The sequence below is a fragment of the Rhineura floridana genome, chromosome 6 (genome assembly GCF_030035675.1).
Source record: "Rhineura floridana isolate rRhiFlo1 chromosome 6, rRhiFlo1.hap2, whole genome shotgun sequence".
NCBI classification, from domain to species: Eukaryota; Metazoa; Chordata; class Lepidosauria; order Squamata; family Rhineuridae; genus Rhineura; species Rhineura floridana.
The window spans coordinates 70,733,990-70,758,071 of NC_084485.1; the positions used below are offsets into that span (position 1 = coordinate 70,733,990).

General features: G+C 41.7%; 1 protein-coding gene across 6 annotated transcripts in view; it reads left to right on the plus strand.

Annotated features, from left to right (window-relative positions):
• Nucleotides 1-302: 302 nt before the first annotated feature.
• Nucleotides 303-24,082, plus strand: part of TFEB (transcription factor EB) — a 101,404-nt gene continuing 77,624 nt past the window's right edge. Inside the window, exon 1 of one of the 6 annotated variants that reach the window (XM_061632285.1) lies at nucleotides 303-565. The gene's annotated coding sequence lies outside the window, so the exon portion shown is untranslated. Of the gene's footprint in view, nucleotides 566-595; nucleotides 732-771; nucleotides 839-1,046; nucleotides 1,314-1,612; nucleotides 1,786-24,082 lie in introns of those variants that run through there. The other 5 variants (XM_061632290.1, XM_061632291.1, XM_061632292.1 and 2 more) reach the window with 5 other exon arrangements.

Below are 24,082 nucleotides of genomic sequence, written 5' to 3' on the forward strand. Positions count from 1 at the left end.
GCACATAACAACAAATCTCATTTATAAGATACAGGGAAACAAGTAGAAAAAGATAATGGAGAGAAAATGAAGGGAGCAACCATGAAAGGAATAAAGGCAATGAACGCACAAAACCGCGACTGCCAGTACATTACTGGCACTGAGTGGGTGCTCCCTGAAATAACTCACACCACCACTTGTTTTGAAAGTAAGGTTATTAAGCTGGAAGAGGCTCTCGGAACTGCATTTCCCATCAAGCAGTGCTCAAGGGGGCGTGGCTAGAAATGGTTGAGTACTGCCCTCTTTTGGGTACATCTAGGAAGTTGAAGAGCGAGAAGGTGACAGTAAATGAGGGGGAGGGAGAGCTGCCTATAAGGGGTCCTGGGGTGTGTGTGAAAGCTGCCGCCAGCGAACAGGAGGGCGTTACAACAGCTGGACTACCTGGTGCCAAGCCAAGTTCCGAGGGGGGAGAGCGGCGGGACAAGCAGAGGGCACCATAGTGGATCGAGTTTGCGAAGTGGCGTTGGAAGTGGCGTGTGTTTTTCCCCCTTAAGTGGTTACAGCCGTCTCTGACCTTCACGAGAGGGTAAGTACGGGAAGAGCGGGCGGACTTCTTACGCACACGGGATCCCTGCAAAATTGCAATCTCTCGACGCGATATCCTGGAGTGAGTGGTGGTAGTGTGCGCTGCCTACCGAAGTGACAGCAGCAGCAACACCTCCCCTCACCCCATCCCCGGCCAAAATAAACAAGTAAATAAATCCACCGTTTGGGGTGATGAGAGCGAGGCCGGAGGATCCTGAAGGATCGAGACTCCCGCTTAACCTCATAGGCGTACGGGATCGTCTACGCGGAGCAGGTGGAAGAGGGCGAAGGGACGGAAGGTGCCGCGGAGTGAAGCGGTTATCGAGAGTTTTGGACACCGCCGAGGGGGAGGGGGATTGGAGGGGGGGAGTGAACCGAAGGTCAGTTGAAGCGTATATATGCAGCGTAGTAAGAAAGTTTCGGCTCTCTAGAAAGGGCAGGTAGGTGAGAGGCAGCGTGAGTCGTGTGTAGTTAGGACAACTCCCCCCCCCCTTTGCAAGAGATCAGACCGGATTTTGAACTGTATAGAAAGAGACCTTGGAGGAAGACTTTTTGGGTCCCGGGACGCCGTAAAGCCGACGGCGGAACCAGAAGCCGAGCAACAAAACAACGGGGGGGGGAGAGAGAAAGGGGAAGAACGCTGAACTCCACCCGCTCCAAGGCGGAGGGGACGAACCTTGCCTTGCCCTCCTCTCTGCCTTCTCAGCAGCGCCGCCAGGAGCTTAGGGGGAGCCGCGGGAGGATTTTATGTAACTGTTACTGCAAAAAGCAGGGAATCTACCGGCCCAAAGGGGGCTGCGGTGCAGTTAGCAAAGTTCGGGGCCGAAGTGGGTTGCTGTTGTTGTTTGCACACCTAGCGGGAGCGTTGTGCTGCTCTTGGGGTCTTCATTCCCTTCGTACTTCGCCGCATTTAGCACAGGAGACAGACAGTCCTAAAGAGTTGACCGTGGCTCGTTTTTGCTGCACGCAAGACGGAAGTTCCCGATGACGTGCTGGAAGGCTTCTCATTAGTTTAATTAACGCTCATTGGTGTTGATTTTGAAGTCTCGGGGAGGTCTCACGTGCGTTGCCATTAGAGGGTGGTGCAAAGAAACACCGGCAGCGTCAACTGAGCAGTCGCCCAGCCTGCCTGCGGCAGGTTGTTTCAGCCCAAGCCCCGTGCGGGAAGGTGTTGTCACGTGTCTTATTCTCCAGGCCCAGCTAGTGGTTAGGTGGCCAGATGTAAGAGAGGATGCAAGTCCTGTGTTGTTGTTTTTATATAGTAGGGTTGCCAACTTCTTTTTACTGACTCTGCTTCAGTGCTTTTAGCAGTGGCCTACCACACAGTAATTTAGTTGGAAGCAAAATCAGTAGAGGATAGGCTTCACCAACTTCGTTTAATAAATCTAATAAATAAAAAATATTTCTAGGGTTTCTAGTTAAAGGCAGAGGAATTTAAAAGGTGGAAGAAGAAACCTTAGCTTGCTTGTTCAATCCTCTAAACCACAGCAAATCTGATGATGGGGAAAATGTGTGTGTAGTATATAGTTACTATTACTCTAAGATTTAAAGGGTCTTGTGTGTGTTGTATAATAATTATCAGAATTCTGAAACAACCTCTTTCCTTCATGGTTTTGTAGAGACTTTCTGAACGCTTTGAGGGCCAATGGCTTTGAGCCCTAGTGACTTTCTTGTTAAAGTTTGTGGTAGAAAACTGAACAGATGGCAGATGTGTGAACATTCCCTCCTCCTCTGTGCTGTTAATTTGCTCGACCATATTTGTTTGACTTCATGCATGGCTGCCCTCCATCTCCAGCTTGGGAGTTTGAATGGGGCTGTGTAGACAGGTCTCTGCCTGCTTTTTCTTGGGCCTCTTGCTTTTCTTTCTGTTTACAGATGCTAGATATACAGGTGACTCAGTATCGGACAAGCAGATCTGATAAATAATGAGCGCAATCTGTCCTTCGGAGGCCTTATTCCTTGGATGTAAACTCTTGAGTGAGAATTCATGGCATGGGCTAGATTATATGCAAATGGAAAGTTCTGCCTGTTCTAGAGCAAGGATTTTAGATGATTGAATGTTCATAGCTGGAGGCCTTCATAGACAGGATATGAAATTGGCAACTCTACCTAACAGGGCTCTTTTATCTTTTTAAGTGTTGACAAGAATGGGAAAGACTTTCCTTATTATTTTGCTTCAACAATGGGAGAATCTACAGTTGATTTTAAAATAAAAGATAATATAATTGTCCTATCTCTTTTCCTTCAAAATGGCCAGAAAAAGCCACAGAGTAAGAATGGCACAGAATTGTGACCCTTTCTTAACATGACAGCTAGATGTAGATAGTAATGAAGCACTGCTGGTGTGAACACGCTCTTAGGGCGTTTTTATACATGAAATTTTGTATTTTCTGCAACTTTATTGAGAATGCAAAACCTGTATTAGTAAGCCCGTTCAATCCATTGAAGATAGTCTCTTCCACTTTTTATCTGGAATGAATAATATTCTTACATGCACATGAAACAGCACAAGAGAGGCTCAAATACTTTTTTAGCTTCTTGGGTGAATGTGATACAGTGTCATACAGGTACAGAGACTCTGGCCTCGAACTGCCAGTACTATTTCAAAGCTAGACACATCCTGAACCCATAAAAAGCTTTTGAAACAGCTATGCAAATTCATTTTATTGAGGTGGTGTTCTACTCTCACTTGTTGGCAGGAGCTAGAAAAAAAACATGTGCACTAGGTGATTAATTAGCGAGAAAACATGTGACTGAGGTACCCATTCATTCTCCATCAGTATCAAAGGAGAAATTCCAAACTTCTACAAGGGACAAGGGGAAGTGACTGTAAATGTTGAGTCATTCAGTGATATGCAGCCGGCAGGGCCTAATTTGATAGTATACTGTAACATTAAAACCTTGCTTCAGTCCCAGAAATAATATGCATGCCAATTTCTCTCTCTCTTTTGTTTACTTATATTTGAACTGCAGAAAAGAGAAACATTTGCATCATGTTTTCGGTACCCTCTGCTCCTCTTTGTACACATATCCTTTGGAGGCACACTGTGAATTGTTTGCAAGGCACTTTGAGGATAAAGTTGCTCGCCTCCGTAGCAGATATGCCCCATCCACATCTACTGTAGTCCCCAATGAGGTGTCCAGTGCAACGTCTGCTGCAACGTCTTGGGAATGGTTTCAGTTGATGCGGCCTGATGATGTAGACAAGGTGCTTGCGATGATGCAGCCAGCAACGTGTCCTCTTGACCCTTGCCCTTCTTGGCTTATTAAAGCTTGCCGAGGGGGTTTGACTGAGTGGATCTAGGGTGTGGTCTATGCATCATTGTGGGAGAGAGTAGTTCCAGCTGCCTTGAAAGATGCGATGATCCGCCCACTCCTGAAAAAGCTCACCCTGGACTCATTGGTTTGTGACAACTACCGACTGGTTGCAAATACCCCCTTTTTAGGGAAGGTGATTGAGAGGGTTGTGGCGCAGCAGTTGCAGGTACTCTTGGATGAAACAGATTATCTTGATTCATCCCAGTCTGGGTTCAGGCCTGGTTATGGGACTGGATTGGCCTTGGTCGCCCTGATGGATGACCTTTATCGGGAGAAGGACAGGGGGAGTGCAACCCTTTTATTCTTACTTGATCTCTCAGCGGGTTTTTATACCATTGACCATGGTATCCTTCTGGGCCGACTTGGTGAGATGGGTATTGGAGGCACTGTTTTACAGTGGTTCCGATCCTATCTCCAGGGTTGCTCTCAGAGAATAGCATTGGATGATTGTCTTTCGGCCCCCTGGCAGTTGTGCTGTGGGGTGCCTCAGGGTACCATCTTGTCCCCCATGCTGTTTAACATCTATATGAAGCCCTTGGAAGCCCTATATGAAGCCATCAGGAGATTTGGGTGAGGTGTCAGTTGACAATACCCAGCTCTATTTCTCTGTAAAATCTGAATCGAGAGAGGCTGTGTAAGACCTGGACCGCTGCCTGGACTCGGTGGTAGGCTGGATGAGGGCCAATAAACTGAGTCTGAACCCTGACGGAGGCGCTGTGGGTTGGTGGTTCCCGAGTTTGAATAATTGGTCAGTTGCCTGCTTTGGATGGGATCGTACTCCCTCTGAAAGAGAAGGTCCATAGTCTGGGGGTACTTCTGGACCCATCTTTGTCACTAGATGCCCAGGTGACCTCCATGGCTAGGAGTGCCTTTTACCAGCTTCGGCATGTAAGACAGCTGCGGCCGTTTCTGGACCGGGATAGCCTGACCACTCTTGTCCACGCACTGGTAACCTCCAGGTTGGATTACTGTAATGCGCTCTATGTGGGGCTACCCTTGAGATTGGTCCGGAAGTTGCAGCTGGTGCAAAATGCAGCGGCGAGACTGCTCAGTGGGGCAGGGTATCAGCTGAAAGAATTGCACTGGCTGCCTATTTGTTACCAAGGCCAAGTTCAAGGTTCTAGTTTTGGTGTACAAAGCCCTATACAGCTTGGGACCAAGATACCTGAAAGACTGTCTTATCCCTTATATACCCAGTCAATCACTGCTCTCTGCAGGTGAGGGCCTCCTGCAGATACCATCTTATCAGGAGGTCTGTTCTGCACAACATAGGAAACGGTCCTTTAGTGTGGTGGCACCTACCCTGTGAAATTCCCTCCCCTTAAATATTAGTCAGGCACCATCTCTGTTATTTTTTTGGCGCCTATTGAAGACTTTCCTCTTTCAACAAGCCTTTTAAGTTGAGACCTATCCCAGTCTGCGTCTGTGTTGGAATTGCTTTTTAGTATGTTCTTAAACCTTCTTTTAAAAAATGTTTTAATCTTAGATGTTTGGAAAGCTTTTTTAAGAAACGTTTTTAAAAATGTTTTTGTTTTAATGTGTTTTAAAGTTTGTTTTTATGATGTTTTAAAGTGTTGTTAGTGCTTTTGTTTGCCGCCCTGGGCTCCTGCCGGGAGGAAGGGTAGGATATAAATCAAATAATAAATTAATAAATAATAAGTGGGAGGAATTTTCAATTTAACATGGCAATTTAACTCTCATGGCTGTATAATGTAAGAGATACTAACTTAAGAGAATGTAGTGTGTATTCCTAGTATGCACAGATACTTAACTTCCATAGCGTATCTTGGTGATGCTTTCCAAGTGACAGTGGATGGCCCAAGTCCAGGAATACTTTTTATCAGCGGAAAGCTGCAGGAGGATGTGAATCTGGTTTCTTTTTTTTCTTCCATGTGCCTTTGTTTTCAATCTGTATTGGCATCCCATATGTGTGATATGATACTTGAAATTTGGACCTGGTTTCTCCTTCTCTACCTAGAATTTTTGAAACAAACTTTTGTTCTCTAAAAGCAGAAAGAGGGACAAGAATCTCTGATAACGCTTCCCAGAGGCTAGAGTGATTAATCATCTATATTTATGTGCAAACTGCACCTCTGGCTGCATTACCAAAATAAAATCACAAAAATAGCAATAAGCGGCAATATCAAAACTGGCTATATAAAATGCCACTGAAGCAGAGACCACAAGACTAATTTGGAACAAAAAGGGATTGTTTAAGCAACCCTCCCTGCCCCCCCACCTTTGCCTTTTCAAAACACTTGAAGAGCTGTATTGTGGGAAGTCTATCTTCTGTCATGGTTATTACCACTGCTCTTCTCTCTTGAGGCCAATCTTTACTGAAATTTCAGAAATGCAGGATCCCATACACTTTAGGATTCACATCCGAAACAAATTAGGATGATTGGTAATTCTGTTTGGACACCTGGCCTGGTATGGTTGTGGTCTGGCTAATAAAGTGCTTTGGAATTCTGGGATATATTGTGACTGATATATTGACAGAAGAAATCTAGATAACTTCAGCAGATGGATGATAATTTTACATTTATTATGCATATACAAAAATAATTTGGGAAGGCCCCTAGAACGCTGTTGTGGTGACTTAATTGTCTTTAGTGTGTTAGATACAACAGATGGAGAGAGAGACAGCATTTTTCAGCCATTGCATGGAACAGTGTCTTGCTAAGGTTATACTATGAACCTTGTTGCAGTGATTTTAATATGAAACCCTTCCAAAGTGACTGGTAAATGAGCAGTGCAGCATTGGTCCACTACATATTGCACATGTATGAACCTTATATCACTAGTACCGTGTAGGTTTTGGTGCTTCCGTTCCTACCTTTTGTTCATTGCCTTGATGGTATTAACTGAGTTTTCCAGTGTTGCCTAGCAGCTACCACTGTAAAGAGTGTGTTTTTGACAAGAAACTTATGAAGTGCTGATTAAAATGTTAACATCATACTGTGGAGTGACTCTAAGCCTTGTTGTAAGGAACTGCAGCAGTGTCACCAGAAACTCGCAGGATAGGCTTTTTCTTAGAGACCTTTAATCAGGGCTTTTTTTAAATGATAGAACACTGTGCAGAATACGGGCATTTCTTTTTTTGGCTGCCACTGGCAGCCATTTTGTGCTGGCACCTACAGCATTTTTATCAAGATATGAGTCTTGGCACCTCATGTTTTTGCCAAAAAAAGCACTGCCTTTAATTGTGTATGAACATGATAGTTGAGATTCCACAGGCACTATGTTATCAGTGCTAAGTGTGTGTTATTGTAGTGGTCTTTGTGAATCAGGTTGCCCACTATTTGATCCACCAACCTTTACTTCAGATAAATCACCAAAGAGCTTGCTTGCACAATCAGGATTTACTTTTCACTAATGGGGCTTAAAATGGCTCTTGGTTCAATTAGGTTTGTTATGTGAATATAAACCTTCATTGCCCAGACTAATTTGAATTACAGATATATTTTCCTCCACTTTCTCTTCCATATGGATAAGGATAAGACACTAACATAAATAGTAACCATGAGACCGAAACCTGATTGACACCTCTCACATGTGAAAAGGGTGCACATATGGATGTACATATCTTCTTGAGTGGATCCACACTCTTCTCTTTTTTGGTCAAATATACAACTTTGCTGAAAGATTCATGCTTGAAAGTAAAAGGTGCTTCCTACTTCCAGTGATGCTGATTGGTTAGCATTTGTCACAATCAAAGCTATTCTCCCAACCCCAACTCAAAGTAATATTTAAGGAATCCCACATACAATTGGCTTGAAAAAATGACACTGAATAATTACTGTATTTCACTGGATAAAAATGTCAGGTGCATGAAAATAAAATAAATAAAAGCCCTGGAGGCACCCAGTTCTGCCACTGTCAGTGGCAACAACGCTAAGAAGTTTAAAAGAAGCTGCCACAGTGAGCAAGCAGCTCTGAATCTTGCAGTGAATTTCACTAGCCTTCAATAAATTACCCAAAGCTGATTGCAAATGCACATGTGTGGGTGGGTGGTGGAAGCGTTTTTGTTCAGCTCTACTTTTAATTGGAGATGTGGGGGCTTTAACCTAGGACATTCTGCATGCAATTCATGCGCTCTGCCACTGAACTGCACCCATTGTGATTTCTATAAAAAACTAAAGTATTTAGCTTTATGGCAAATAGGAATATATCTGACTGACTTTTCAGCACTGAAGTAAAAAACATTAATTGGCTTGTAGTGCAGGTGTTTTGTGATTATTGTACGATTATAAAGTTTGAGTTGTGTTCTCTTAATTACAGTTTAGTGCCTGCTCAGGTTTCTTGCCCCACAGATGCATAGTTGTTCCACAAGATTTTGATGTTTGCTCCTGAAGAATGAGCTTCTGTTTCAGAGATGCAGCATTGTCCCAGAGTTCAAAGCTGCAGTTTAGTGACTCTGAGAATACATTCCTTATCCTCAGATAGCAGAGCCCAGGGCTGGCCCTACCATTAAGCAAAGTGAAGCACTGCTTCAGGCAGCAGATGCTGGAGCAGGGGAGGCAGCAGAGCAGCTCTCTGGTTGTTCCTTCTAAGCCACCTGGCCACTCCACGCAGGCGGAACACAGAGCTGTGTATGCTACATGGCATGTCCTGGCCCATCTAAATAAGTCTCCTGCCTCGAGTAAGTGCGGGACACTATCCCATCACCCGTGTTGAAGTAAGATTCAGCTTTCAGTCCAGTTAGCTTTTGTGTGTGGAATGGAGAGGGGGCAACATCTTGTCCTTTGCCTCAGGCAAGAAACTGTCTTGAACCAACATTGGCAGAGCCATCAAAGGTGTGTGGAATGTGGTTGTGAGATGAATAGGGTTTTCATGAGGCTGAGAGGCAGTGACTGGCCCAAGGTCACCCAGTAAGCTTCATGGCTATGTGGGGATTCGAACCCTGGTCTCCCAGGTTGTAGTCCAACACCTTAACCACTACACCAGTGGTGATAAATTACTTAACTTTTGCCCTGTGTTTGTGCCATTCTGTTTTTAAAGGGTTTATTTTATTTTGCTGACTTACACAGTGAGGGCTCTCCTCCCTTTCTGCATCACTCAAGTATGTGACCACTTATGTAGCTCTGTCAAAAAACAATGTAGCAACCCATTCTACCCTGCTGCTTTCTGAATTTTTTTCTTTTTCTTAAAACTTTTTTTTTCATTGAAAAAATGCTGGTCTTCTACTAGCAGAGGAGTGTTCATCCTCCATAGGTCTTTTGCTATGTTTCTTGCATGAGTACTACTACTAATTTCATTACATGAGAACAGAATAATAAAAGTATAACATCAAGGGGACTATTTGGTATGTGTTGTTGATAAGTGATGGATAAGCAGTTGTTTTAAAATTGGTCCTTTCCATTTCTTAAAATTCAAACTTATTTGATAAACACTGAGGTAAGAACATTAAATCATTTGGCAGGACATGCTTTTACTAAGTGTAATATTGGCTGTTTTGTGTATTGTGACAGCAAGAAAACATTATTATTACTATTATATTATATATTATATTATAATATAATAATAATAATATTTGCTTGTTACCTGAAGGTCTCCAAGCGACGTACAACATTCTTAAAAACAAAACTAAATATACCATAACATAAAAACAAAACAATGAAACAATAACCCCCGTACAGCCACAGGAAGCTTTGGCTGCACACTAATACAAACAACACCATCTCAGTCTATCAGATGTGTGGGGGAAAAAGATAAGTCTTTACCTGGCATCGAAAATATGTCAATGAAGGCGCCAAGTGGACCTCACTGGGGAATGCATTCTACAGATGGGGAGCCATAACTGAAAGGGCCTTCTCCCTTGACACCACCCTCCAAGCCTCCCTCAGAATGAGAGACCTGGAAAAGGGCCTCAGATGATCTGGGGATCTGGGTTGGTTCATACTGTGAGAGATGTTACAGAAGGTACTGGGGTCCTGAGCTGTAGAGAGCTTTGGAGTCAGAAGTGTACAGGCAGCCAGTGTAATTGGAACAGAATTGGTGTTATATGATCTGTACACTTTGAACATGTCAAACGTGGCCATCGAGCCATCTTTGAACTAAGACTAGGAGAAAGGAAATTAAGGGGGTTGCCTGATGTTCTGTAGCAGCTCAGTGACAGAGCTTGGATGGAAACACAAGCTTCCTGTGTACTCGTGTGATGCCTTGCTGCTTTCTGCACTGGACTTTCTTCTTGGCCGCACATACTGGCGTTGCACGAGGATAGGTGCTGGGTATTTCTGGTTTAGTCAGACTCCCAAACACAGAAAGTGCAACAGAAGTGGTGGGTTGGTGCTTTCCTGAGTGTGAGTCATATTGGGTTGTGGTGACTGTTTCTAGATAAGTTCCAAATGTATTTTGTTTTGTGTTGGGAAATTTGTGGGGAACTTTACAGCTGCAAAAGCTACTATCCTCACCATGAGGCAGCACTATAGCACCATGTGGGGTTCAAGTGTAGGATGAGGAAATGCAGCAGGAGAAGCTGAGCTCCTACAACTGGGTGATGGGGGAGAGAATTTAAGTTGGCAACATGATTATTCATAGAGGAAATCTATCCATGGAGATTATCGAATCTTTGCCTGTTTTTTAAAAAGGCTGTTCCATATCTGTGCAACACATTAGCCCATCTTATCCACATTATAACAATTCATGTGCCTGATTTGCTGCTAGAAGTCAAGGAAAGTTGTGGTAGCTCAAACAAGAGATCCATGCCACATATTATGAGGAAATCTCACTCACTCACTCACTCACTCTCTGTCTCTCTCTCTGTCTCTGTCTCTCTCTCTCACGCACACACACACACACACACACACACACACACACACACACACACACACACACACACACACACACACACACACACACACACACACAAAATAAATTGTGAGGCGGTCTGGCCTGGAATGAAAAACTTAACCAAATATGGTGATCAACCAGATCCTGAAAGTAAAGCTCATACAAAGCGACACACACAAGGTTTTGGCTATTAAGCACTATTTCAGCATACCCAACGTCCCACTACCTGCTTCCACAATCTTTGGTATTTCAGAGGAAGGAGGGAATTGTCAGGACTCAGAGTACAGTAGGGCCCTGCTTTTCGGCAATCTGCTAATAAGGCGGTTTTCAATTAGAGTAAGGCCCCACTCATATGGCTCTTGTTCCGCTTTTACGGTGTTTTTCAGGCATCGGGCGCCATTCTATTGACGGAGTTCCACTTTTCGGCAGGTTTCGCTTTTAGGCGGGGGTCGGGAACGTAACCCACCGTATGCGTGGGGCCCTACTGTAGTTCTTCTGAACCAGAATTTTAAAGGCCTTGGGGGAGCACAGTGTGCATGTCATTACATGGTCTAGTCACTAGGTGTCACTGGACTTGGTTGTATCTGAGCAAAGTCAGGTGTTTGCTGTTGCTTTCCTGTTCTTGCTGGAGAAAGGCAATAAAGTTCTTGTCTAGCCTTCCATGCTATGTATAGCCTTGCTTGTTAGGAACACTTTAAAAGTCAGCAAGGCAGTTATCTTCATTGTTGTGTCTTCTCTGTAATAGGAATTACCAGGAGGGTCTTTTTGTTTGATTCAAGAGGTTGAAGGTTTTATTCCACATACCCAACTGCAATTTTCAAAAGGCTTGGTATGCCAATGAGACCATGACATTGCAGAAACAAAGGATCTCTTGCACCTTGTTCACCCCATAGCATTGCAAGTTAGGAGACAATTCTCAAGCTTGAGTAGCAAGCATAAGGCTGTCTGTTGGAGAAGGTGGCCATGTTCATTGGGCAGTATAGTCTTAAGCATGCCATACCAAAACCTCCACAGCACTATACAGATGACAAGATGGATAGTATTGGCTTTTTTCTTTAAATAGTGGGAAAGGCTATCTTTTATCTCTGCGGGAGGGGGGGCAGAGATAAAAATTAGAGAAGTTACCAAAAAAAAGAGGTTAAAAGGGGGCTGAGATTTAAAAAAGGTTAAAAAGAGAGGGAACCTCCCCTTGCTTAAGCAGTAAAGATATTTAAAGACTCTTTCCTTTTTAATTTTTTAAAAGCTACGTATTACTTTTTAATATACTGTAATTTATAATGCACATCTAAATCCTCATATGTTAAAACCATAACTTTAAATGTAATAAAAAGATAAATATAGTATTTTCTAAGGGCTTATATTCAATATTGTTTCAGATTCTATAATATAAACGATTGATTATAATGGCAGTGAAAAGGCTTTAAATAATTCTAATTGATGTTCTGGTTTAATGTATATAATAAAGAGAGGCCATAAATTCTGTGCGTGTTCATTCTTTGTCTGCCTTCCCTTAACCGTAACATTTCCGTCAGTTTATGTCATTGTGGCAAGATACCAGATTTTATTAGACCATTCTCATTCTGTTGGAGCTGTTGAAGGATGCCATTTGGCTGCTGTCATTATTTTGACAGCAGTTAACAATAACCTGACTAAATTTCGCTGTTCTTTCTCTTTTCTTAGACCCTGAGTAGCTTCCAGTAATTTATTTAGAAAACAATTATAGACCATGTAATCTGAAACAGCTTTAAGCGATGTACACATTAAAATAACTATAAATAAAGCACAGATAAAATATTGTCTAACAGTCTGTGTAGTACACCTTGCCTTGAAGTATATCAAAAGGCTTTAAAGATTTTCATTCTTTGTGGTTTTGTTGCATTTCACCTTTGTCAGCTGTTCACAATTGGGTTTGATCGGGTACTCTCATCTCCTGTGATTTGCATGGGTTTTGTTTTGCCTTGTCCTTAACATTGAAATATCTACTTTTTCAAGGGACCATCCTGTAAAGGAGACAGCAGAGAAGCATAGGTGTGACATCAATGCAGACTCTCAATAGTTGGCAATTTATTCTTGACTCTTGTTACCTGCTGGCCTGGCATGCAAGGGATTTCCCCTTTTGGTTCATCTGTTTCCCCTTCAGTTGGATGCAAAAGCATGAAGGGAGGACACTTGTGTGCTGTGTCTGAATTGCATCTTGTGTAAAGGAGCCCCCAGACAGTATGCATCATTAAAATGTCATACTACAAATAGGATGATGTGCTTATATGCCTGAAGCCTTGTGCTGAAATACTTCCATCCAATTAGGAAGTGTGTGAACCTTGCAAATCTATCACGATGGGAAAAGCTGCATCTTTAATCCGAAGTTCAGCTCCCATTTGAACCAGCCCTTAAAGTTTGCTCAGCAACATGGGAATGCCACAGATCCACTGTTAAGCAGTCTTCATTATTAACTCTTATCAGGCCTTTTTCCTTCTTTTTCTTTTGTAAAGGTGTGTACTTTATATTTTAGGCATACAAAAACAAACTTTTTAAGAAGTGTAACTGTGATAAACAGGCATTTGAAACATGTATTATCAGAGGTACATCCCCCAGGATTAGCTGTAGCTCCTTATTGTGTATTCTTGGCAGTAAAACTCTGTTGTTGCGTAATCAGGGCCACAGGGAGGAGCCATGAGACCTGGGGTAAAACTCTGGGTTGTAACCAACACAGCACAAGCAGAGTTCCACTCCATTCAATGGGACTTCCATTTCCTCTCCATTTCCCGTTATTTTGGGGGTGTGCAGAGGAGAGGAAAAATAACTTCTGTTGTGTTGCGTGCATGGAAGTTCTGTTGCACATGCAGAGCTGCAGCATTGTACATAGCCCATAGTTCTGGGCCCTTCCTCTTGCATCCACCACTAAATGCTGTCAGTAAGTAACACTGCATATTCCTCTAAATTAGTGGCGCTGTTACTTAAGTTCAGGTCAATTTATAAGAAGACAGTTTGATAGCGAATGAGGGGAGCCGACTTGGCATGTATTACTGAGACTTAGTGGGTGAACTGCGTGATGTAGACTGTTTTGCCCATCTGTGTTTGATGTAGCACCAACATAGGCTGGAGGTTTGGGGAGGGAATGCTGTGGTCCATAAAGATTCCACCTCTGTTACTAGAAGACCTCTCCATCCTGGAATGAGCTTTGAGGCCTGAATCTACTGTCTGGCCAAAGACTCAGTTTGGAGGTCCTGCTGGTGTGCCGCCCCTCCTACTGCTCAGCAACCTCCCTGACTGAACTAGCTGAGGTGGTCTTGAGTGTGTTGTAAGGTAACCCCAGAAGAGATGTTCTGGGGGACTGCAACATTCATGCTGAGCTGCCTCTGCTGGACCAGCTCAGGACTTCATGGCAACCATGGAACTGTCTGGCCCAGGCATAGAGCAAGGTATAGCTTTGATTTAGTTTCAAGGTATGTGAAGGATGGTTTGGGTATGAACGGATCCCCAAAACCCCATTGTTAAAGTCAGACCATTTCCTGCTGTGATTTGGGCTAACGGCGACAGTTCCCCCTCTTGTGAGGGACCCATTTAAAATGCCCCTCTGCCTATCAAGACTTATGGAATCCAATGGATTTCTGAATGTTCTGGAAGATGTTCTGGTGGATATTGTTGCTGCTTTTGTCATCTTGCTTTAAAATAGTGAGATGCAATGGGTATTGACACAATTGCTCCTGAGTGTCCTCTCCAACACTGTGAAGCCCATACTTCTCCCTGGTATTCAAGTGAACTGTGGGCAATGAAACAGGCTGGGTGATAGCTGCAGCACATATGGCATAGAACTCACCACAAGGACAACAGAACATGCACTAAAGCACATAATCATGCCTATTGCATGGTAGTAAGGATGGCAACAAGGGCTTAAAATTTATGTATTTTACCTAATCTGCTTTATTGGAATACAAAAAGAATATCTTACAGTCTTGGAAAACTACAAATCATTATAGTATCTATAAGTATTTGCAATTACTATTACTAAGAGCAGAAATTGTCTTTCTTTTTAACTAGAGGTATTGTCTTTTGGCATTCTTCCCTGATAATGTCTCTGACTTCCATCCATAGTTCTTCTGGTTCCCTATCAACTAAGTTTAAAGCCCCAAATCTGTTCCTTATTTGATCTTTATATTTTTCTGGGGTGTTGTTTAAATTGTATTTTGGCATTATGATTGCTTTGTTCTTCTTCTTTAGCTTTACTTTGATCTTCGATATTACCAGTTCATGACCTGTACCGCAGTCTGCTCCTGTTCTTGTTTTTGCAGAAAGTATGGAACTTCTCCATCTTTTGCTATCAATTATATAACCAATTTGATTCCTATATTGACCACTTGGTGATGTCCATGTGTACAGTCGTCTTTTTGGTTGCTCAAAAAATGTGTTTGCAAGAAACAAATTATTGGCTTCACAGAATTCAATAAGTCTTTCTCCTGCTTCATTTCTATCTCCTTAAGTCCCATTTCCCCACATTTCTAGTTCTTCTCTGTTCCCTACTTTTGCATTCCACTCCTTCAAAATTCATTCCTCTATTATCTCCCACAGAAGAAAGACTGTGGGAGTTATTATGGTTTAGAAAGAGTAGCATTTTACAAGAGTAGAACTTCCATACAGTATTTGAATAGATAAAAATAGCTATAAAAGGAAAGGGGTTTTACTGTTTTGTTTCCTAACCTTGAAAATGAAATTGAAGCTCAACATTAAATTGCAATTACAGTTTATGATGGTAGTTAGAACTGCAGAATCATTTTGTGTGTTTTCTCTATGTATACTTCCTCTGCCATTAAACACCAGGCCAGCAAGCTCAACCAGCCCAAAAATTCTGATTAATTTTGCCATTGCTAATACCATGATAGAAATAATTTTTATTCAGTTTTGAAGTATTTAGTATTAGTAAATGCTTTCTCAGGATGTCATGAGAAAAGTAAAAATGTGTCCCTTTGAGTTAATGCTGCTGTTCAGTTCAGCTGATTTATTGATGCATAAGTCTTGGAGTCTATGGTAGAAGTCAGAATGCAGTTGTATGACTCGTATGTAATGAACCATCAAAATAATTTTAATTAAATCAGTGGCTGTCAATGTGCTGAACCTGTGCCTGGCTGCGACAATGGACTGGATGAGGGCTAATAAACTGAGGCTCAATCCAGACAAGACTGAGATGCTGTTAGTGGGCGGTTCTTCTGACCGAATGGTGGATGTCCAACCTGTCCTGGATGGGGTTGCACTCCCCCTGAAGGAGCAGGTTCGTAGCTTGGAGATTCTCCTAGAACCATCTCTGTCACTTGAGGCTCAGGTAGCCTTGGTGGCACGGAGTGCCTTCTACCAACTTTGGTTGGTGGCCCATCTACCCCCCTACCTGGACAGGGATAACCTGGCTTCAGTTGTACATGCGCTGGTAACCTCCAAGTTAGATTACTGCAATGCGCTCTAAGTGGGGTTGCCTTTGAAGGTGGTTCGGAAACTGCAGCTTGTGCAAAATGCAGTGGCCAGATTGGTAACAGGGACCAGACGGTTTATAAAACTGCTTCTGGCCCACTTGCATTGACTGTCTCTATGTTTCCGAGCCTGATTCAAGGTGCTGATTTTAACCTATAAAACCTTACATGCTTGGGACCACAATACCTGATGGAACTCCTCTCCTGATACGTACCCACCCATACACTGCGCTCAACATCAAAGGTCCTCCTCCGAGTGCCTACTCTGAGGAAAGCTCAGAGGGTGGCAACAAGGGAGAGGGCCTTCTCGGTGGTGGCCCCCAAATTATGGAATGATATTTTTTACGAGGCGCCGACACTGCTATCTTTTCAGTGCCAGGTCAAGACTTTCCTCTTCTCCCAAGCATTTTTTTAACAGCATTTGAATAGCATGTGTTTTAACCTGCCTATCAATTTTTTTGGGTTTTAATTTGGTATAGTTTAAATTTGTATACTTGTTTTTAATGTTTTTAATTGTTGTAAACTGCCCAGAGAGCTTTGGCTATGAGGCGATATATAAATTCAATCAATCAGTCAATGGCATGCAACTTCAGAATAGTACTAGATTATGGATTTTTCCCTAAGGGAGGGAAAAAGTGTTGAGCAGTGGACCATAATATTTCCCCTTGCACCATCTAGCCACAGCATCCTACATTCTCTCTTTCAATTCTGTAGCACCCCATTATCAGAAGTCAGAAAGCTGAACAATTTTGACGCAAAAGTAGGAAAAAGCATCAGATTGAGTGCAAGTGTCTAAAGATGGGATTTTGAGAAGACATAAAGCTGAACTATATATGCCAATAGTAGCAGCACACATGTTAAGGGGCAAGGAGCTGCTGTAACTCAGGTCTGGGGAAACGTTTTCAGGCTGAGGACCGCATTCCCTCATAGGCAACTTTCCAGGGGCAGCATGCAAAGCCAGAGGCAAAAGTGGATAGGGTGGATATGGCTCTTACCTTTGTACTGTAGACTCCATTTCAGACACAGTGGTCAGAGGTTTCTATGCAACACCCCACCCCATCTCTACCTCCAGGCAGGTAAGAACCATTATCACAGTTCAAGAACACATTCCAGCTAGGCTCAAAGCACCCTAGAAGTGTGTGGAGGAAGGTTAGTAAGAGGTGTGGCCAGGGAAGGATGTGGAGCCGGGGTAAAGTCTCAAGGGCCAGTCAGAGAGGCCTGGAGGGCTGCCTCCCACCCTTGGGCCTGTGGTTCCCCACCCTTGCTATAACTAAATCTAGGCTATGAATGGTAATGGACCAGTGAATGGCAGTGAGATTTAGCAAGCCTGAGGCCCATAGAGGGGTTCTGAAGGCATACAAGTGGTCTTCCTCTGTAAAGGTGGGTTTTGTGAAGATCAAAAGCTTACCTGCTCTTATCAGCAAAATGAGATAAGTGGGCAGTCAAAGGTCACTATCGGTCTACCGAGGCTTATTTGATTTCCTGTGACCAGTACAGCCGGGTCATTGGGGAAAAAATGTATTTAGTGATAAGTTCACTTTATTGGGTGAGAAAATTGTCCAGCTTCCTAAATCAACACAAATCTCATAAGCGTTAGTTTTTATCATGGCAGGAAAGACTTTGTTGCTTAGCTGTTTGCTTCAGGAAGACATATGACACAGGATGGGTGAAACTGTTTTTGACATTGTGGGTATTGAAAGGAAACCCATCCCTGTTGTTCCCTGCAACTGATGCTAGTTTTCCAATGGGAATGGCTGATTAAATACTGCCACCTATGAACAGTGGAATTATGAAAAAAATGCTATTGCATTTTGTACATGTAAGAACAGACAAGGAGGGAGTTTGTTCAGAGATGGTATAAGCTCCATGGGGCAGCTTCTTTCTGAGGTGCTTATGTCTCTTACTGCTATGAATTAGCTATCCTACTTCTTTTTTGTAACTAATTAATGGGGCTCTTGCAGGTCCTGATTGTTCTGTGCATGAAGTGACAATATTCTAATATCAGCAATTTGACAATAAAATCCACACTTAAAAATTGCCTTGCTGGATCAGAGAGTTCAGTCTAGCCCAGCTTTCTCTTCTGAAAAGCTTCCAACCGGATGCCTTTAGGGAACAAACTCATTTTGATAAATTTTTAAAGAGTGCTAGCTTAGAGGGCATTTCCACGTACAGTGACAGGGGATTCCCCAAGTTTGTTGCTCATTTTGTGAAGTAGTACTTCAGTCCGCAGAGTTTGGTACAAACCAAGTTTATTGTTTGGCATTGAGGACTGAGCCCTGATATTGCAAGAAGGAGATTTCCTCCTCTTTTTGAGGATCTTTCTCAGTATATATAATAAGTAGGAAAATGCTGGTGGAAAAAAGAAGCTTGATTCTTTATGCCTGAAGTTTTTTGCAGCATAAATGTCATAACTAAGGGTATGTGTCCTAATAGTTGCTAACAGACTTAGACTTCGAGCCTAGAAAGACAAATATCTGCCAACTATTTTGCAGTGTTTTGAATGACCCAAGTGCCCTTGCTGCATTTGAACATACGTTCTATAAACACCAACTTTGTCTGGATACATATTTGGACATTTGGATGTTATATATTGATCTATATGTGTAAACTAAATGGATGTATAGATGTTCAAATGTTCTGTTAATGTGAGCTGACAGGGTTCCCCCCCTTTCCTGCCATAATGTAATTGCAATTAAAAAATCAATAAAAATGACTAGAGGTAAAATGGTATTTGCCCCTGCTAGATTGGTACAATTGAGCTAAGGTGACATAACATCATAGGGAGGATTAGAACCTTAAGCCAGGTCTGTTACCACCATAATGAATACAAATGATTACTATCTAGCTCCAGGACTAATGTTCGTGTTCTGTGGGCACTTCCAGAAAGGCTGTTTATCTGCACGAAATTTGTTTACTATCCCATGCTTTCTAGGGAGGAAGGTTGGGACATAACTTTAATAAATAAATAATAGTGCAATTATCCCATCTCTTAATTTTTAACTGCTGAAAATCCAATAAAAAAGTTACGGAAAATTGCACTGGAAAGTGGGAAATAACAACCACTAGCTGGCAATGTCGTATAACTTCCATGCAAACAAACATATTTGCATGAATGCTCAATAAACAGGTGATGATGTCATATAACTCCGTGCAAGTTTTGTGCAAGCTTATCAGTATGAATCTCTCAATAGACATCCTGTCTGGGAGCCCCTGGTGTTATTTACCCAAACTGCTGTGTAAAGTAATTGGCTTCTTAATCTGAGTGGATTTGGCAAAATGAATATGCTTGACCCACTTCCTGTCCCCTAACAAGAACTTTGGTATAAATATATCTGGAGTGAAATTTGAGAGGAAGGCACATGTTAGAGGTACTCTGGATATTCTCAGGCATGACAGTGAAGTATCCCTAAACTGTTCGGGTTGCCCAGGAAGGGCTAAAAGTGCTAAAGCATTCTGCAAAGTTCTTGCTGCATTGTTTTTAGCAACACATAGCTAACACTTGTAAATGTATAGCCGTGAGAAGAGGGCATTGGGGCAAGGTAAAGGCAAGTGTGAGTTTGATTAGAGCAACAGTTGAGGTATTTTCTGGAAGTCAAGTCACAGTCTGTCCTTTTCACTTGTTTATTATTGGGAATGGTGGACAGCTGCAACCCCCGTACACAAGAGCAGGTAATACAACCATGATATAATTACATGTTGATAGCCCTCCCAGCTGCGAACTGCACATTTATAAATATACCGCTGCCTAAGACTCTGTGGTGTCTTTTCTAAATAACCAAAGGAAAGCAAAGAGGCAGGCTGTAATTTCAGGAGGACTGATTTTGCCTGAGGTTTTTATTTATGTTTTAAAAATTATGTTCATATAAATGACTGTGTTAGTTTTGCTCCAAAAGCCATCTTGGATGGTCTTTGAAGAGATTGTGTGCATTCCATTTTTGTCTGGAAACACAGGCTAAACTTCAGTACACAGTTATACTTTCATTTTACCACTATGTGTGAACCTCATTTAGTTTTAATTTACTGGTTACCCCAGATTATTTCAGCAGATAAGGAGGATTTGTGCAAATTTAAAATTCTTATTTGTTAATATTACTTTCTTCCCTTTTTAGCTTGGGATAAGCTTGAAGCTTGCAGTCATTAGTCAATTTTTATCACACTGATTACTGTAACTGATAATATGCTGTTGATATGTTTATACGGATATGTTTTATTGATATGTTTGATAATTTATTATGTTTTTGGTTGTAATCCACTTTTGTGCTCTCTGAAGTGAAAGGTGGTATAGAAATAGTTTTTTATAAATAAAATATCTACTTGTGTGAATGTTGGTTGTAAAAACAGCAATTTTGGGATCAGCAAGACAAGTGGTATAAGGATTTTTAGTAAGGTTTTCCCTATTGTGCCTTGTGTTTGTACTCGGAATACACTGTAGAAGTCTTCTCAGTGAAAAACTATGGGGATAAACAGCACTGTATATGCTTTTCCAGTGCCATCAAGATCAAGGAAGCCAAGACTGGGAATGGAATAAAACTAACAGTTTCCCTACTCGACTGTATGGTGCAATCTCCTCCAGTGCATGCTATGAGTGACTTTGAAGCCTAGTTGATCATTTAACATTCTACCTGGAGTTTATCGCTCCCTCCCCCCACCAGAGGCTGATTGATTGGCTTTTGAAAGCTAGGATCAGGGAAAAGGACATAACTTTTCTAATTCCATAGAAATTTGGTGGTCTCTAATTACAAACAGGGATGGGGGAGAATTAGTTTGCATTTAAAGGTGAACCTATTTAATCTGAGCTTTCTGAAGCAGCATATGAACCAAAACACAACTGTCTTCTATACGCACTTCTCCAAATTTTGTAATGTAGTTCTCCAGTCAAGTAATGTGTACAAAAAGCATATACTAGGGTAAAGTATGCTTAAAATGCATATATTAATGAAAAGAGTACATGTACATAAATGCATAATATTTGGGGAATTGCTTTGCAAAAATGCGTATATTTGGTAAAATTGCATACATGTGTATATTAAGAAAAATTCACAGTAAAATGCTGATGAATTTTCATGAGGACTTAAAAACACAGATTTTGTCAGAAATGTGGAGAACTGAACATAAGGTTGGAAAAATGAGAAACTGAGACAAACCAAAATTCGACAGATTCACCTATCACTAGTTGCAAGATAAGATCCAGCATCCACTTGGAAATCTGGAATAGAGGGGAGAGGACATGATAAGGCTGACTTACCACCTAAATGGAGGCTGTAATCAACCACCTCCTCCCTGGGCAATTAGAACTGCCAAACACCAAAGGCTTTTTTAAAGTAGCTGTCCTATGGTTAACAGTCACACACAAAAAAGAAAAAATTACCCTAGATATCCTGACATCTTCAAAAATATTATGGAACATTATTGTACCAAAATTGACTGGTACAACATATGCATTAGAAAGCTAGGAGATGTTAAGTGACACATTTTGCTGGCCCTGACTAACACTACCATGTTGTTAGGAGCCACATGGGTGGCTGCTGTTAAACCCAGAAACCAATGGGAGGCTGGCTTGTTTTTTTCATTGAAGGCCTACTGTATCTACATTTTTTATTTATTTATTTTTTATTAAATTTCTATACCACCCCATAGCCAAAGCTCTCTGGGCAGTGTACAAACTAATATAGAAAGCCTTTAGCTCTTAGTGTTCCACAAAGACAGGAAGGTCATTGTGGCACTATGGCAGGAGGCTGGGCTCGGGATACATGTCCAAGTCTGGCATCAATGTAACTTTCAAGTAAATAAAAACAACAAAAGAGTGTTGTGACACCTTAGAGACTTAACAAATGTATTATGGCATAAGCATTTGTTTCCTGCAGTCCACTTCAACAGATGCATAAAGATAAATAAATAATTGTGCCTTGACCCTTAATGTGGTGAGGGGGTTTGAGAGTATTGAAGAAGCTGAGAGCAATGCCGTCAGAAGTCTAGACCAAGAGGCTACACTTCTAGTAGGGGCATCGAAAGCGGAATGGTCAAAGCTGAGACACCAGACTAAAATGCATCCAAACTCAGCCAAGGCAATGGTAAACCACCTCTGAATACCTCTTACCACGAAAACCCTATGAACAGAGTATCCAAAATGTAACATGAGATAGTGCTGGCACATGAGACCCCCAGGTCAGAAGACACTCAACGAGCTACTGGGGAAGAACAAAGGACAAGTACGAGTAGCGCTGTGACTAATGAGGCAGCTGCGTTAAAGCTGAAAGGAAGCCCAGAGGCTGATGTGCACAGATGCAAAAGGAGAGTTGTACGACTTACACAATAGGAGCATGGAATGTGAGAAGCATGAACCAGGGAAAGTTAGAAATTGTCAAGCAACAAATGGAACATATCAACATTACAATACAAGGCGTGAGTGAATTAAAATGGACGGGAATGGGACATTTTCAATCGGGCAACTACAAAATATTTTATGCAGGAAATGAGAAATTAAGAAGAAATAGGGTTGTTTTAATAGTGAGAAGTGATGTAGCAAAAACAATTAAGAGCTATAACGCAAGGTCTGAGCTAGTGATATCAATGAGATTAAACGGGAAACCTATTAACATCATCCAAGTCTACGCTCCAATGGCAAACACAGAAGAAGAGGAATTGGAGAGATTTTATGCAGAAGTACAGGAAGAAATTGATCACACACCAAAACAAGATGTGATGATCATCAAGAGGCTGGAATGCAAAAGTAGGGAACAGAGAAGAACTAGGAATTGTGGGAAATGGGGCTTAGGAGATAGAAATGAAGCAGGAGAAAGACTTATTGAATTCTGTGTAGCCAATAATTTGTTTCTTGTGAACACATTTTTTGAGCGACCAAAAAGACAATTGTACACATGGACATCACCAAATGGTCAATATAGGAAAAATTGATTATATAATTGGTAGCAGAAGATGAAGAAGTTCCATACTTTCTGCAAAAACAAGAACAGGAGCAGACTGCGGTACAGATCATGAACTGATTGTATCGAAAATCAGAGTAAAGCTAAAGAAGAAGAACAAAGCAATCATAATGCCAAAATACAATTTAAATAACATCCCAGAAAAATATAAAGATCAAATAAGGAACAGATTTGAGGCTTTAAACTTAGTTGACAGAGAACCAGAAGAACTATCAGGGAAGAATGCAAAAAGACAATACCTGTAGTTAAAAAGAGAGAAAGACCTCAAGGGTTGACTGAAGAAACTTTTAAAATGGTTAAAAAGAGAAGGAAAGCAAAAGCAAAAGCAAAAGGAGACAGAAACACGGTTAGTATCCTAAATGCAACAATACAGCGACTAGTACGTAGAGACAAAGAGAACTATTACAATATTTATTGTATAGAAATAGAAGGACAACAAAAAGGGTAGAACAAGAGCCCTATTCCAAAAGCTTAGAGAAATGAAAGGAAAATTTAAACCAGGAGTAGGAATGTTGAATAGTCAACAGGGGAACACACTGACTGATAGAGATGAAATAAAAGGAAGATGGAAGCAATACACTGAAGAACTCTATAAAAGATGCCAGGATGACAGATTCATTCCTGGAGGAACTGTATGATGAAGAACCAGAAATTTTAGAATGTGAGGTGAAAGCTGCTCTTAAAATACTTGGAAGAAACAAATCACCAGGAACAGATGGCATACCAATAGAGTTGCTACAAGCTACTGAGACTGAATCTGTCCAAATTTGGACAAAAAATTGTCAACAAATATGGAAAACTAAACAATGGCCCACAGACTGGAAGCATTCAATATATATCCCAATTCCAAAGAAAGGGGATCCCAAGGAATGCAGTAATTATTGAACTATTGCCTTAATAGCCCGCACAAGTAAAGTAATGCTTAAGATTCTACAACAAAGGCTCTTACCATATATGGAATGAGAAATGTCAGATGTCCAAGGTGGATTTAGAAAGGGAAGAGGCACC